Source organism: Caretta caretta, chromosome 24 (assembly GCF_965140235.1).
Source record: "Caretta caretta isolate rCarCar2 chromosome 24, rCarCar1.hap1, whole genome shotgun sequence".
In the NCBI taxonomy this organism is placed as follows: Eukaryota; Metazoa; Chordata; order Testudines; family Cheloniidae; genus Caretta; species Caretta caretta.
In genome coordinates, this window is record NC_134229.1 from 12,151,538 (window position 1) to 12,167,269 (window position 15,732).

At 48.6% G+C, this 15,732-nt stretch overlaps 1 long non-coding RNA gene across 1 annotated transcript in view; it reads left to right on the top strand.

The window, feature by feature from the left end:
* Positions 1–15,732, top strand: part of LOC125626202 (uncharacterized) — a 133,197-nt gene that overhangs the window by 104,688 nt on the left and 12,777 nt on the right. The window contains exon 2 of the long non-coding RNA XR_012665925.1: positions 15,582–15,675. This is a non-coding gene — a long non-coding RNA (uncharacterized LOC125626202). The remainder of the gene's footprint in view (positions 1–15,581; positions 15,676–15,732) is intronic.

Here is a 15,732-nt window from a genome sequence, read left to right on the forward strand (position 1 = left end):
GAGGTTTGGCCTGTGCTCTGTGGCTCCCTGTTCCCAGCTCTCACTGGTGTCCCTGGCGCTAACTGGTGAGAGTTGGCCTTAGCTGGGCACACGTCCCTGCAGTGCAGGGCTGTGAGTGGCATCGCTGGGCAGGGTGCTGCAGGCCTGGGGCTTGCTGGGATGGGGGTGGGAGTGACTCATCCGCAGGGGAGATGCTGGGCTGGCACCCTGAGCAGTTAGGGGTCACGGCCCTGCCGGCTGGTAGGTGTCAGCAGGTGAGTGGGGAGCTGTGGGAGTGGCAGAGTTTGCTCTGGAGTTTTGATAAACTAGTGTCTACCCCCCTCCGCCCCGGCCTCCCCCAACCCCAGCTGAGCCCTCTCGGACCCCCGCAACTTACCCCTCTACAATTCCCTGAGAGGTGGTTCCAGAGAGGATGGTTCTAGACTATTCTCAGTGGTAGAAGAGGACAGGACAAGGAGTAATGGTCTCAAGTTGCAGTGGGGGAGATTTAGGTTGGATATTAGGAAAAACTTTTTCACAAGGAGGGTGGTGAAACACTGGAATGCGTTACCTAGGGAGGTGGTAGAATCTCCTTCCTTAGAAGTTTTTAAGGTCAGGCTTGACAAAGCCCTGGCTGGGATGATTTAATTGGGGATTGGTCCTGCTTTGAGGAGGGGGTTGGACTGGATGACCTCCTGAGGTCCCTTCCAACCCTGATATTCTATGATTCTATGATTCCCTGCCCCAGTCTACACATCTCCAACCCTCCTGTCCCAACCTACTTCTCCCCAAACCCCCAAACTCAACCTACCCCTCTCCAACCCCCCACCCCAGCCTATCCCCCCAGCCTACCCCTCTCCAACCCCCAGCCTACCCCTCTCTGACCCTCCGCACCAATCTATGCCTTTCTGACCCCTGCCCCAGCCCACCCCTCTCCAACCCCCCAGCCCGAGCCTACCCCTCTCCAACCCCAGCCTACCCCTCTCCAACCCCCCTACATCAGTCTACCCTTCCATGACCCCCAGCCTGAGCCTATTCCTCTCCGACCTCCTCATAGACTCATAGACTTTAAGGTCAGAAGGGACCATTGTGATCATCTAGTCTGACCTCCTGCACAATGCAGGCCACCGAATCTCACCCACCCACTCCTGCAATAAACGTCCCACCTATGTCTGAGCTATTGAAGTCCTCAAATCATGGTTTAAAGACTTCAAGGTGCAGAGAATCTTCCAGCAAGTGACCCATGACCCACGCTGCAGGGGAAGGTGAAAAATCCCCAATCTGCCTCTGCCAATCTGCCCTGGAGGAAAATTCCTTCCTGACCCCAAATATGGCGATCAGCTGATCCCTGAGCATGTGGGCAAGACCCACCAGCCAGATACCCAGGAAAGAATTCCCTGTAGTAACTCCGATCCCACCCCATCTAACATCCCATCACAGGCCATTGGGCCTATTTACCACTAATAGTCAAAGATCAATTAATTGCCAAAATCATGTTATCCCATCATACCATCTCCTCTATAAACTTATCAAGCTTAATCTTGAAGCCAGATAGGACTCCTGCTCCAGTCTACCCCTTTCAAACCCCCCGCCCAACCTACCCCTCTGTGACTCCCCACCCCAATTTACCCATCTCCAACCATCCTGCCCCAACTTATCCCTCTCCGACCCCTCACCCCAGTCTATCCCCCCAGCCTACCCCTCTCCAACCCCCAGCCTACCCCTCCACGACCTCCCACCTGAGCCTACCCCTCTCTGATCCCTGCCAACTCATCTCCAACCCCCTGCCCCAGTCCACCCCTCTATGGAGCTGCAGCTAGCCAGAGATGTCAAGAGTAACAAGAAGGGTTTCTTCAGGTATGTTGGCAACAAGAAGAAAGCCAAGGAATGTGTGGGCCCCTTACTGAATGAGGGAGGCAAACTAGTGACAGAGGATGTGGAAAAAGCTAATGTACTCAATGCTTTTTTTGCCTCTGTTTTCACTAACAAGGTCAGCTCCCAGACTGCTACGCTGGGCATCACAAAATGGGGAAGAGATGGACAGCCCTCTGTGGAGATAGAGGTGGTTAGGGACTATTTAGAAAAGCTGGACGTGCACAAGTCCATGGGGCCGGACGAGTTGCATCCGAGAGTGCTGAAGGAACTGGCGGCTGTGATTGCAGAGCCATTGGCCATTATCTTTGAAAACTTGTGGCGAACCGGGGAAGTCCCGGATGACTGGAAAAAGGCTAATGTAGTGCCAATCTTTAAAAAAGGGAAGAAGGAGGATCCTGGGAACTACAGGCCAGTCAGCCTCACTTCAGTCCCTGGAAAAATCATGGAGCAGGTCCTCAAAGAATCAATCCTGAAGCACTTGCATGAGAGGAAAGTGATCAGGAACAGCCAGCATGGATTCACCAAGGGAAGGTCATGCCTGACTAATCTAATCGCCTTCTATGATGAGATTACTGGTTCTGTGGATGAAGGGAAAGCAGTGGATGTATTGTTTCTTGACTTTAGCAAAGCTTTTGACACGGTCTCCCACAGTATTCTTGTCAGCAAGTTAAGGAAGTATGAGCTGGATGAATGCACTACAAGGTGGGTAGAAAGCTGGCTAGATTGTCGGGTTCAACGGGTAGTTATCAATGGCTCCATGTCTAGTTGGCAGCCGGTATCAAGTGGAGTGCCCCAAGGGTCGGTCCTGGGGCCGGTTTTGTTCAATATCTTCATAAATGATCTGGAGGATGGTGTGGATTGCACTCTCAGCAAATTTGCGGATGATACTAAACTGGGAGGAGTGGTAGATACGCTGGAGGGGAGGGATAGGATACAGAAGGACCTAGACAAATTGGAGGATTGGGCCAAAAGAAATCTGATGAGGTTCAATAAGGATAAGTGCAGGGTCCTGCACTTAGGACGGAAGAACCCAATGCACAGCTACAGACTAGGGACCGAATGGCTAGGCAGCAGTTCTGCGGAAAAGGACTTAGGAGTGACAGTGGACGAGAAGCTGGATATGAGTCAGCAGTGTGCCCTTGTTGCCAAGAAGGCCAATGGCATTTTGGGATGTATAAGTAGGGGCATAGCGAGCAGATCGAGGGATGTGATCGTTCCCCTCTATTCGACATTGGTGAGGCCTCATCTGGAGTACTGTGTCCAGTTTTGGGCCCCACACTTCAAGAAGGATGTGGATAAATTGGAGAGAGTCCAGCGAAGGGCAACAAAAATGATTAGGGGTCTGGAACACATGAGTTATGAGGAGAGGCTGAGGGAGCTGGGATTGTTTAGCCTGCAGAAGAGAAGAATGAGGGGGGATTTGATAGCTGCTTTCAACTACCTGAAAGGGGGTTCCAAAGAGGATGGCTCTAGACTGTTCTCAATGGTAGCAGATGACAGAACGAGGAGTAATGGTCTCAAGCTGCAGTGGGGGAGGTTTAGATTGGATATTAGGAAAAACTTTTTCACTAAGAGGGTGGTGAAACACTGGAATGCGTTACCTAGGGAGGTGGTAGAATCTCCTTCCTTAGAGGTTTTTAAGGTCAGGCTTGACAAAGCCCTGGCTGGGATGATTTAACTGGGAATTGGTCCTGCTTCGAGCAGGGGGTTGGACTAGATGACCTTCTGGGGTCCCTTCCAACCCTTATATTCTATGATTCTATGACCCACCTCCCCAGCCTATTGCTCTCCACCCCCCCACCCCAACCTACCCCTCCATGACCCCCTGCCCCAGCCTACCCATCTCTGACCCCCTGCTCCTTTCTGATCCCCAGCCTACCTCCCCAACTCCCCCCCCACCTCAGTCTACCCCTCTCTGACCCCCCACCCCAGCCTACCCCTCCACAACCCACTTCCCCAGCTTCTGGCCTCTCCAACACCCCGCCTCCACCCCCTTCAAACCTCCCACCCTGCTGGGAACCACCCAAAGGGGTGACATACAGTGGTGGGGTAGGACACCCAGCGGCTATCGCACTGTCAGGGGCAGGTAAGAGCCAGGCATACATTGCAAAGCCCGGCCAAAGGCTGCTTTCTCCCTGGGAGCTTTAAATAAAGCGGGGTCTGAAAAGGAACCAGCTGTCAGAAGGGGGAGGGTCTAACCCAGCTCTCTCAGGGGGGAGGGAATCACCCAGCGGGGGCGGGGGGGGGGAAGATTCTCACCCAGCTGCCAGAGGGGGGAGGGGGAGGAGCTAACCAGGGCACTAGAATCAAGGCGGGGGGGCTGAGCCTGGCCCCTCTCCTTTGCGCTGACGATCCCAGCCCCGCCTCCCTGCCTGGCTGGAGCCAGCGTATTGCAGCGCAGGCCGGCAGGCAGGAGGAGCAGCGCCGCGCCGGGCTGTCGCTCTCCTGGGCGGGGTCGCTGCTGGGCCGCGCGGGGCTGGCAGTGCCGCTGGAGCATGGCGCTACCCCCACCCCCCAGAAGCCGCTGCTGAGCCCCGCACGGCCCCCGCACCCCGTTGCGCAAATCGCTGCAAACCTGCCCTGCAGCGCCCCCTGCTGGCCTCCCCGCCCAGCCTCGCTGCTGCACTCCCGGGTCCCTTCGGCCCACAGCCCCGCTGCTCCAGGAAATGGGTGGGAGGAGGCCGGCACCCGCGCAAGCCGCACTCTCTACTGCTTGCAAGGTGCTTGGAGATCGGTGGCTGCTAGGTGGGCCCCGCTGGTGCAGATATGGTTATAAGGCCAGAAGGGACTGGTGTGATCAGCTGATCTGAGCCCCTGTACAGCAAAGGCCGCAGGGCTTCCCGGAGTTAATTCCCATTTGAACTGGAGCGTAGTGTTTAGTAAAACGTCCAGTCTTGATGTTCAGTGATGGAGAATCCACCGTGACCCACAGTGGTTCTTAAAAACGATGGTTAAGTCGCCTTAGCCTTCTCTCAGTTACGCTAAAGAGACTCAGTGTCTGGAGTCTGTCACTAGCAGGCAGGTTTTCCAACCCCTTATTCATTCGCCTAGCCAGAGTCAGCCCTACCTATTTTGCTGCCCCGAGTAGCAGCCACCGAATTGCCACCGCCGCAACAGTGGCCGAGCTGCAGCTGAATTGCCGCTGCGGAACACGGACTGCTGCCCATTCTCATTGCCGCCCCAAAGAACCTTCTCCAGTTTATCAACATCCCTCTTGTATTGTGGACACCAGAACTGGCCACGGTGTTCCAGCAGCAGTCGCACAGGCGCCAAATATAGATGTAAAATAACCTCTCTGCTCCCATTCGATATTCCCCTGCTTACGCAGCCAAGAGTCGCATTAGCCCTGTGACGTTGCACTCTGTATGATTTTATGAAAGTATGCTGATGAATGTGAATATAATATAACTAAAATATGCTTCATGCAAAAGGTCTCTTGTCAGGTATCATTACAAAGTTTATAATCTACTGAGTGTGGTCATCCTATTTGTATAAATGTATCACTCTTGTATCTGAAACTAGAAATATGAAATATAACTAAGAGGTCCTATTATAGTTATGCAAAGTGTGGGCCATTAATGGTGGTTTGGAAGCTTAATGGCTCCCATTTGCCAGGACAATTGACTGTAGATGGCTCTGTTTTACTTGTAAGTCTTCCTGTATACCTGTGAGCTGGCAAATGAGTAATGAAGTCTTAGAGTGACGTGATCATGTCACCTGAACTGGAATCCATCTTTAACCTGAGAAGGAGGGGTGGGAACCCAGAGTGACAAAGGATTCCCACCTTATGCAAAAGATATATAAGTGGGTGGAACAGAACAAAGGAGGCAGCCATCATGAGAAATCCCCTAGCTACCACCTGAGCTGGAACAAGGGCTGTACCAGGGGGAAGGATTCTGCCCAGACTAGGAGGGTGTCCGGTCTGTAAAAGAAACTTATTGAAACATCTCTAAGGGTGAGATTTTTATCTGTATTCAGTTTTTATTACTGTACTAGACTTAGACTTGCATGTTTTATTTGATTTTGCTTGGTAATTCACTTTGTTCTGTCTGTTACTACTTGGAACCACTTACATCCTACTTTCTGTATTTAATAAAATCACTTCTTACTTATTAATTAACCCAGAGTATGCATTAATACCTGGGGGGGGGGAGAGCTGTGCATACCTCTCTATCAGTGTTATAGAGGGTGAACAATTTATAAGCTTTATACAGGGTAAAACAGATTTATTTAGGGTTTGGACCCCATTGGGAGTTGGGTATCTGAGTGTTAAAGACAGGAACACTTCTGTAAGGTGCTTTCAGTTAAGCCTACAGCTGTTAGGGCACGTGGTTCAGACCCTGGGTCTGGGTTTGAAGCAGGCTAGCGGGTCTGGCTCAAACCAGGCAGGGCACTGAAGTCCTAAGCTGACAGGGCAGGAAAGCAGGAGCAGAAGTAGTCTTGGCATATCAGATGGCAGCTCCCAGGGGGTTTCTGTGATCCAACCTGTCACGAGCCCTTTTGGCCACAGTATCACACTGGGAGCTCGTGTTCGGCTGATTATTCACTAGCACCTCCAAATCCTTTTCAGAGTCACTGCTTCCCAGGATTGAGCCCCCCCTCCCATTCTGTAAGCATGGCTGACATTCTTCAGTCCTAGATGGATGCATTTACATTTTGCCATCTTAAAGCACATATTGTTTGCTTGCACCCCAGACAGAAGGGTTGGGCTGGCTGATCTGGCAGAGGGCTGAAAGAGGATGGATGAGAAGCCTAGGTGTGATGGAAGACGTGGGGTACAGTGAGAACAAGGACTATGCACTGGGGTTATATGGACTATGTTTTGGGACTTTTGTTATAGACTATTTGCACAGGGTTTTTGTAATAAACTGCCCCCCAGGTGGGGTATTGTAAGTAAGAGTCTGAAGTGGAGTCCTTTGGGTTGCTAAAGAGGGAAACTGAGGCGAGAGTCCACATGTAGGGCTCCCTATGGCCATGAGGGGGCGCCAAGGAGGATGCCACTCATTTACAATCAGTGACCTGTCCTCTTCATTGCTTACTATGCCCCCAATCTTTCTTTCATCTGCAGACGTTATCAGTGATGACTTTATGTTTTCTTCCAGGTCATTGATGATAAATCATGTATGGGTAAGAACTGATCCCAACAGAAACCCAATGGAAACACAGCTGCTAGATGATGATTCCCTGTTTACAGTTACATTTTTAGAACTGTCATTTAGCCAGGTTTTAATCCATTTAATGTATGCTGTGTTAATTTTGCATCAGTCTAGTTTTTAATCAAAATATTGTGCAGAATGCTTTACGGAAGAGTAAGTGTTTTACATTAATGCTATTACTACTTTTATAATCAAATATAAAATCTCATCAAAAATAGATATCAAGTTAGTTTGACAGAATCAATTTTCCATTATCCCATGTTAATGTGCATTAATTATTTTTAATTTATTATTTTATTTATTTTATTAATTAAGTACTGTGTAAACCATTCCGTTATTTTGTAAACCATTCCATAATTTTATTATTTTATGGAATGTGTTTATTATTTTATGGAATGTGGAACCATTCCATAATTTTATTATTTTATGGAATGTGTAAACCATTCCATAGTTTTATTATTTTATTAATTAAGTCCTGTGTAAACCATTCCATTATTTTGCTTGGGATTGACATCTGGCTGAGAGGCCTATAATTAACTAGGTTGATCCCATTTACCCTTTTAAAATATTGGCACATTAGCTTTCTTCCAGTCTTCTGGAACTTCCTGACTGTTTTAAGAGTTATTGAAAATCAACATTAATGGTCCTGTGAGCTCCTCAGTCAGCTCTTTTAAAACTCTTGGGCACAGGTTATCTGGATCTCCTGAGATCCCTTCCAACCCTGATATTCTATGATATTCTATTCTATGATTTTAAAATGTTTAGCTTTAAAAGCTACTGTTTAACATTGTCCTGAGTTACTGTTGGAATGGAATGGGTTTCATTGATCTATGATATATCTGCACCACCTATTTTTTGTTCCCAAATATGGAACAGAAATATTTATTGAACACTTCCATCTTTTCTGCATTATTGATAATTCTACCATTTCCATTTAGTAATGGACCAATACCATAGTTAGAATTCTTTTTGTTCTTAATATACTTAAAAACCCTTTCTGACCATAGAGGGCTCCTGCTGTCCTTTTACTCCCCTTATTAATTTTCTACAATTTCTAGCTTCTGATTTATATTCATTATTATTAACTTCCCCTTTTTTCTTTTTGTTATATATTGTTTTATTTTAATTGTAATTAATTAATTTTATTGCCTTCCTACTTATCTTCCAAGCCAGTTTTTTTTTTTAAAATGAGTGTGGGCTTCTTTCTCAGTTCGGGGATTGTGTCTTTTTGAGCATCTAGTTCAAATCTTCAAAAGTTCCCACTTATCATTCACATTTTTCAGTTTAAATTCTTTCTCCCAATTGATTTGGCTCATAATTGTTTCCAGTTTTGTGAAACTGGCCCTTTAAAGCACCAAGAATATATATATATCCCTGGTCTGAACTTATTCTGTTTGCACATAACAGTCAAACCATGATCCCTTAAACCTAAGCTACTACCAATTTTTAGTTCTGTGATCAGTGTAATGTAGTGCCCATCTTTAAAAAAGGGAAGAAGGAGGATCCTGGGAACTACAGGGCAGTCAGCCTCACCTCAGTCCCTGGCAAAATCATGGAGCAGGTCCTCAAGGAATCAATTCTGAAGCACTTAGAGGAGAGGAAAGTGATCAGGAACAGTCAGCATGGATTCACCAAGGGCAAGTCATGCCTGACTAATCTAATTGCCTTCTATGACAAGATAACTGGCTCTGTGGATGAGGGGAAAGCGGTGGACCTGTTGTTCCTTGACTTTAGCAAAGCTTTTGACACGGTCTCCCACAGTATTCTTGCCAGCAAGTTAAAGAAGTATGGGCTGGATGAATGGACTGTAAGGAGGATAGAAAGTTGGCTAGATTGTCAGGCTCAACGAGTAGTGATCAATGGCTCTATGTCCAGTTGGCAGCCGGTATCAAGTGGAGTGCTCCAAGGGTTGGTCCTCGGGCCGGTTTTGTTCAATATCTTCATTAATGATCTGGAGGATGGTGTGGATTGCACCCTCAGCAAGTTTGCAGATGACACTAAACTGGGAGGAGAGGTAGATACGCTGGAGGGTAGGGATAGGATACAGAGGGCCCTAGACAAATTAGAGGATTGGGCGAAAAGAAATCTGATGAGGTTCAACATGGACAAGTGCAGAGTCCTGCACTTAGGACGGAAGAATCCAATGCACCGCTACAGACTAGGAACCGAATGGCTCCGCAGCAATTCTGCAGAAAAGGACCTAGGGGTCACAGTGGACAAGAAGCTGGATATGAGTCAACAGTGTGCCCTTGTTGCCAAGAAGGCCAATGGCATTTTGGGATGTATACGTAGGGGCATTGCCAGCAGATCGAGGGACGTGATCGTTCCCCTCTATTCAACATTGGTGAGGCCTCATCTGGAGTACTGTGTCCAGTTTTGGGCCCCACACTACAAGAAGTATGTGGAAAAATTGGAAAGAGTCCAGCGGAGGGCAACAAAAATGATTAGGGGACTGGAACACATGAGTTATGAGGAGAGGCTGAGGGAACTGGGATTGTTTAGTCTGCGGAAGAGAAGAATGAGGGGGGATTTGATAGCTGCTTTCAACTACCTGAAAGGGGGTTCCAAAGAGGATGGCTCTAGACTCTTCTCAGTGGTAGCAGATGACAGAATGAGGAGTAATGGTCTCAAGTTGCAGTGGGGGAGGTTTAGGTTGGATATTAGGAAAAACTTTTTCACTAGGAGGGTGGTGAAACACTGGAATGCGTTACCTAGGGAAGTGGTGGGATCTCCTTCCTTAGATATTTTTAAGGTCAAGCTTGACAAAGCCCAGGCTGGGATGATTTAGTTGGGGATTGGTCCTGCTTTGAGCAGGGGGTTACACTAGATGACCTCCTGAGGTCCCTTCCAGCCTTGATATTCTATGATTCTATGATCAGTTTTTCTTCATCTGTCAAGATGAGGTCTAATAAAGAATTCCCCCAAGTTGGATGCAACGCTTTCTGAGTTGGGAAATTGTCATCTATAATATTTAGAAATTCCAAGGATGTTTTAGCAGCAGCAGCATGAGACCTCCAGCTTATGTCACTCAAACTGAAGTCCCGCATGATCACACAGCCTTTTTCCTATATATTATAGACAGGCACTTAAGGAACCTGCACATCTCCTCCAGCACACTGTGCTCTGGAACTCTCCATTGATGCACAAAGAGGTGCACACTGCCTGGTGCTGCCTGCAGAATTGTCCTAGAGATTCATGGATTCTCAGGATTGAGCCAGATCTGGGATCTTCACTACATGATACCTGGTGTGACGCCATCAATGGTTGGTTTCAGAGTAGCAGCCGTGTTAGTCTGTATCTGCAAAAAGAACAGAAGTACTTGTGGCACCTTATCCCTGGTCTACACTAGGACTTTAGGTCGAATTTAGCAGCGTTAAATCGATGTAAACCTGCACCCGTCCACACGATGAAGCCCTTTATTTTGACTTAAAGGGCTCTTAAAATCGATTTCCTTACTCCACCCCTGACAAGTGGATTAGCGCTTAAATCGGCCTTGCCGGGCCGAATTTGGGGTACTGTGGACACAATTCGACGGTATTGGCCTCCAGGAGCTATCCCAGAGTGCTCCATTGTGACTGCTCTGGACAGCACTCTCAACTCAGATGCACGATTGTCTGCCGTTGCTCTGACGCAGGGAGGGGAGACTGATGACACGGCTTACAGGGTTGGCTTACAGGGAGTTAAAATCAACAAAGGGGTTGGCTTTACATCAAGGTGTATTTCAGGCAGGACTTCACGGAGGGTTCCAATAAGAAATGGTGCACCTAAGTTATTGTTCTTATTGGAACAAGGAGGTTAGTCTGGCCTCTGATTGATACATGGCTAGATTTACCTCGCTGCACCTTCTCTGTGAGTGACTGCAGAATGACCTAGAGGAATGACTGCCTTAGATGGGGGGCGGGAGGGGGGGGTTTGCAAATGAGTACAAAACAAATCTGGTCTATTTCTTGTTTTGATCCACTCCATCTATCTTTTACATCTTTGGCTGGCAGCAGATGGTGCAGAAGGACTGCATGCCATCCACATCTCATGGCTGCTCGGCAGAAGATGGTACAATAGGACTGCTAGCCATCCTCATCTCTTGCCTGCCCGGCAGAAGATGATGCAATAGGACGGCTAGCAATCCATATAACCTGCCTGCTCACCATAAGATGGTTCAATAGGACTGACTGCAGGACTAAAGAGAATGACCTGATCAAGTCACTCCAAATTTTAGTCCCTGCGCCCATGTCTGCCCAGGCGCTCCTGATCGACCTCACACAGGCAACCAGGAGCAACTCGGACATGACAATGACGGCTACCAGTCCTATTGCACCGTCTGCTGCCACAAGGCAATGGGTTGCTGCTGCTGTGTAGCAATGCAGTAGCACGTCTGCCAGCACCCAGGAGACATACGGTGACAGTGAGCTGAGCGGGTTCCACACTTGCCGTGGTATGGCGTCTGCACAGGTAACTCAGGAAAAAAGGCGTGAAACGATTGTCTGCCCTTGCTTTCACAGAGGGAGGGAGGGAACAGGTATCTGACGATATGTACCCAGAACCACCCACGACAATGTTTTAGCTCCATCAGGCATTGGGATCTCAACCCAGAATTCCAATGGGCAGCGGAGACTGCGGGAACTGTGGGATAGCTACCCACAGTGCAACGCTCCGGAAGTCGACGCTTGCCTCGGTACTGTGGAAGCACTCCGCCGAGTTAATGCACTTAGAGCATTTTCTGTGGGGACACACACACTCAAATATATAAAACCGATTTCTAAAAAAACGACTTATATGAATTCGACCTAATTTCGTAGCGTAGACATACCCTTAGAGACTAACAAATTTATTTGAGCATAAGCTTTCGTGAAGTGAGCTGTAGCTCACAAAAGCTTATGCTCAAATACATTTGTTGGTCTGTAAGGTGCCACAAGTACTCCTTTTCTTTTATCAATGGTTGGTCACTCTGGCTGGTGCAATGGTCCTCAGCAGCCTATGCATCCTGTTCCCTAGTGTGATTTGTGGGTCAGTACCCCATCTTGTGCTTTATCTGTTAGGACATTGATCCCTAAGCATTCAACGTCATTTTCTTCTGAATTGCCAGTGGCTTGGAGACAGGCAATGCCATTTTTGACAGAGTGCCACTCCCGCTCCCCTTTTGCCCACATGAGCTTTCCTAAATAGGTTGTAACCAGTGAATTTAATATTCCAATCATGCAAATCAGCCCTCTAGGTTTCCGTAATACCAACTAGATCAAATTTATGGGCTTAAAAGAGCAATTCCATTTCCTCGTTTGTTACCCAGGCTCCTTGCATTAGTGTCTAGGCAATTCAAGAATTTATTTTGTTTCTTGGTTAATTTTGTTCTCAGCATCTCGATTTTGTGCTAACAAAAGTCTATTTTTTCTCCCCTTTTATTAGTTTAACACCCTCCAGACTAAGGTGAGGTGAATTTTTTGGCAAATAGAAATTTTGCTGAAAAAAATGCATTTCTCAGGGCTCCAAAAATATTCATGAATTTGGATCAAATTTATTTAATAGTTTTGCTGAAAAAATCTGAAAATATGTTTAAAAAAAGTCAAAGCATTTTATTTCAACTTTTAATTTTGAAACAGCATTTCAGTTTCATATTTGGCAAAAAAGGGTGCAAAACACCTGAAAATGGCAGAATCAAAACGAAAAACTAAAAAAAAAAGTTTTGCGTTTACCAGAAACGTTTCAGTCCATTCAAAACAAACTGCTTTTCTAAGTTTTTCTGAATATAAAAATGAAATTGGTTTTGGTTCGAATTGAACTGGATTTTTTCAGATTTAGGGGTTTGGCCCTGAATCAAAAATCCATTATTTGGTCAGCTCTATCCCTGACTGCTCCAGCCAGGGCAGACGCCATGCCACTGCTGAGCTCCGGGTCTGCTACTGCTGTTGGGAACTCAGCATGGACATACATTGCTCAGGGAAGCCCTGACAGCAAAGGTATCTACTTCGCCAACCTAAATCCGTCCCATTGCAGCCTCCTTTTCCTTGGTGCCCTTGCTCAGAACCACAGGGAAAGGCTGCCCCAAGCCACCTCCCCAGGACCCTGCCCAACCAGCACAGGAGAGGAGGAAGGATAGGTTCTACAGGTATCATCAGCCAGCCTGGTCATAGGGGCTGAGTCCCTGTGCAGGGACATGGCAACACCTGCCCTCAAAGCACAGCATCATCCGAGAGGGAGCCAGCCAGTGCTCAGCACACAGGACACCTCCCCCAACCCATCCACAGCCACCATCTCCTTCGCCCCCTTGGTACCCCAAATGCGGACATCCCATTGCTTGGTACATTTAGACCTGGACTGGATATAGTGTGATGGCAGCCAACTCAGCCAACACCCCAGGGGCTGAACGGGGGACCTCCAGAGTCAAGACATAAACTGCTATAGCTTAAGCTAAAGAGTCAAGATTCCCTAGACAGGGCCCATAACAACTCATACCCTCTGTGGATTGGGCCCAGAGGGGTCTGTAACACATGCTCACCAGTTTGTTATCATGCTACCTGGCAATGTCCTGTAGGCAGGGCCCCATATCCCCGGCCTCTGCAGCCCTTAATAGCAAAGCTGATGGAGCTACATGGAAATTCCCCAGCTCAGGATCTGGCCCAATGCCTATGCTGGGGATTTCAAAGGCAGCGCAAGGATGCTCTGGGAGACAAGTGTCCAACACCATCAGGCTCCAAATGAATTCCCAGGTGATGGCGCCTGCTGGATTAGTCATTCCATATTCAATTGATTAAATTCAACAAATCTGCCAGAGAATATCCAGCCCCTCAGGCTGGTGTCTGCAGAGGCACAGGGCCTGGCCTGCCTGAGCTCACCAAGTCCCAGGGCTTTGCCCGCCTGCCACGCCCAAGCCCGCAGAGTCCCGGGGCTTTGCCCGCCTGCCACGCCCGAGCCTGCGGACTCCCGGGGCTTTGCCCACCTGCCACACCTGAGCCCGCAGACTCCCGGGGCTTTGCCCACCTGCCACGCTCGAGCCCGCGGACTCCTGGGGCTTTGCCCGCCTCTCAGAAAACAGGGGTCTTGCTGGCCCATCACACCAGAGCCCACAGGGCTTGCTCCAAGGAGTTCAGCTCAGCTGCCACATACAGGCCCTGGCCATTGGGAACAATCCTGCATCGGCCCCAGATGTGAACTAAAAGGCATTTTCTATCTAATTTTCCTAGCTGTGTAGATTTCAAGGCCAGAAAGGCCGTTCTGACCATCCCGTCTGAGCTCCTGCATCGCACAGGCTGGAATCAGATGCTCCCCCAGGGATTCCTGTGTCCGGGATAGTGTCCTGGGTCTGACAGAGACCAGAGACGTCCATCTCTAGGGACAGACCTCAGTTCCGCTGACCCTGGTCCCCGATTGTGACATCCCTCTGCAGCCCCAGCATCTGGTTAACTAGCCCTGCCTGCTCAGACACAGGCCTAGCTGCCGTGTGCAGAGCAGCGTTGTGATGAGGGGATGGACAGAGTGGGAAGGGAGAGCTGTCTGCTCCCCAGCTGGGCAGGCTCCTTCTCTGAGCTGTGTCCATGTGCGCTCCGGGCATAGTGCTGATTGCTAAGCACAGCTAAGGAGACAGCCCCAAGCCATCTCTTGAGCCAAAGCATCAGGCTTCTGTCACCTTGCCCTGAAGGCTGCTGGGTAAGTCTTGTGGCACAAATGGACACCCAGGAAGTGTGGCTGAGCCGACCCTATAATGCTCAGAGTCCTGGCAGTTCAGGGCAGGCTCACAGCCCTGGCGCTGGTGGCTCCTCCTGCTGTTGCCGGACTATGCTAGTCAGCACTGACCAAGCAGTTATTCAGATTCTTACCAAGCAGTGGAGCACATACAGCAATGCCAGCAGAATAACGCCAGCCACTAATGCTCAGCTGTGTAGATTGATGGAGGCTGGAGTTCAGCAGAGTGCTGGCTTCTCCTTTGTGAACCTGGAATGGCTGGGCAGAAAACTGCCCTGCAAAATCCTGGGGAGATGGGAAATTCCCACCCAAATGTGATGTAATGAAAGAGGTGGCAGCACTGGGGAAGGGAGCAGGTGGCTCCGTGGGCACTGGGAGGGTGTTGGCAGCTGTGTTGGGTATTCGCAGAAGGAGTCTGTATGACAGTCTGGAACCCTATGTTCACCCCAGGACTATGATACATTTTGTACAAAGGATGCCTTGTGAGGTATCATCTGAAAACTCATAATTTGCTGACCATTTTTGTCCTGGTAAAATAGGTGTGGCAATATTGCATGTAAAGTTATAAGATTCTCCTGTATGGTATTACTAAGATATGTTTCAAGTTTGGGGAGAAGTCACAAACCAGTTCTCCAGAGACAAAGGCAAGCTAATGCCTCGGTCAGGTGTCAACAAAATCAAATGGACCTTCACCTGGTTAGTGGCCATCCTTTGGCAGGAAAGAGGGTGTGGGCGAAAAATCTACATCTTGACAAAGAAGCAGCTTGGGGTTCCTGTCCACACAGACTTTCTGTCTCCTGAACCTCAGCTGGAGATGCTTCTCAAAGAAGAGAGAGAACTATAAGCAGGGAGAGCAAATGCCCCAAATGATCTGTCCCTTTCTCTCTATCCATGGAGTCCACAACACCTGACGAACAAAGGAAGCAGCACTGGAGTAGAGGAGGGATCCTGATGGAAAGAAGTTCAGCTGATAAGACTGCTGGAACATGTGGTGAGAAAGACCTTTGCTTTGAATTCACTTACCTTGTTAAGTTAGGCATTAGTTGTG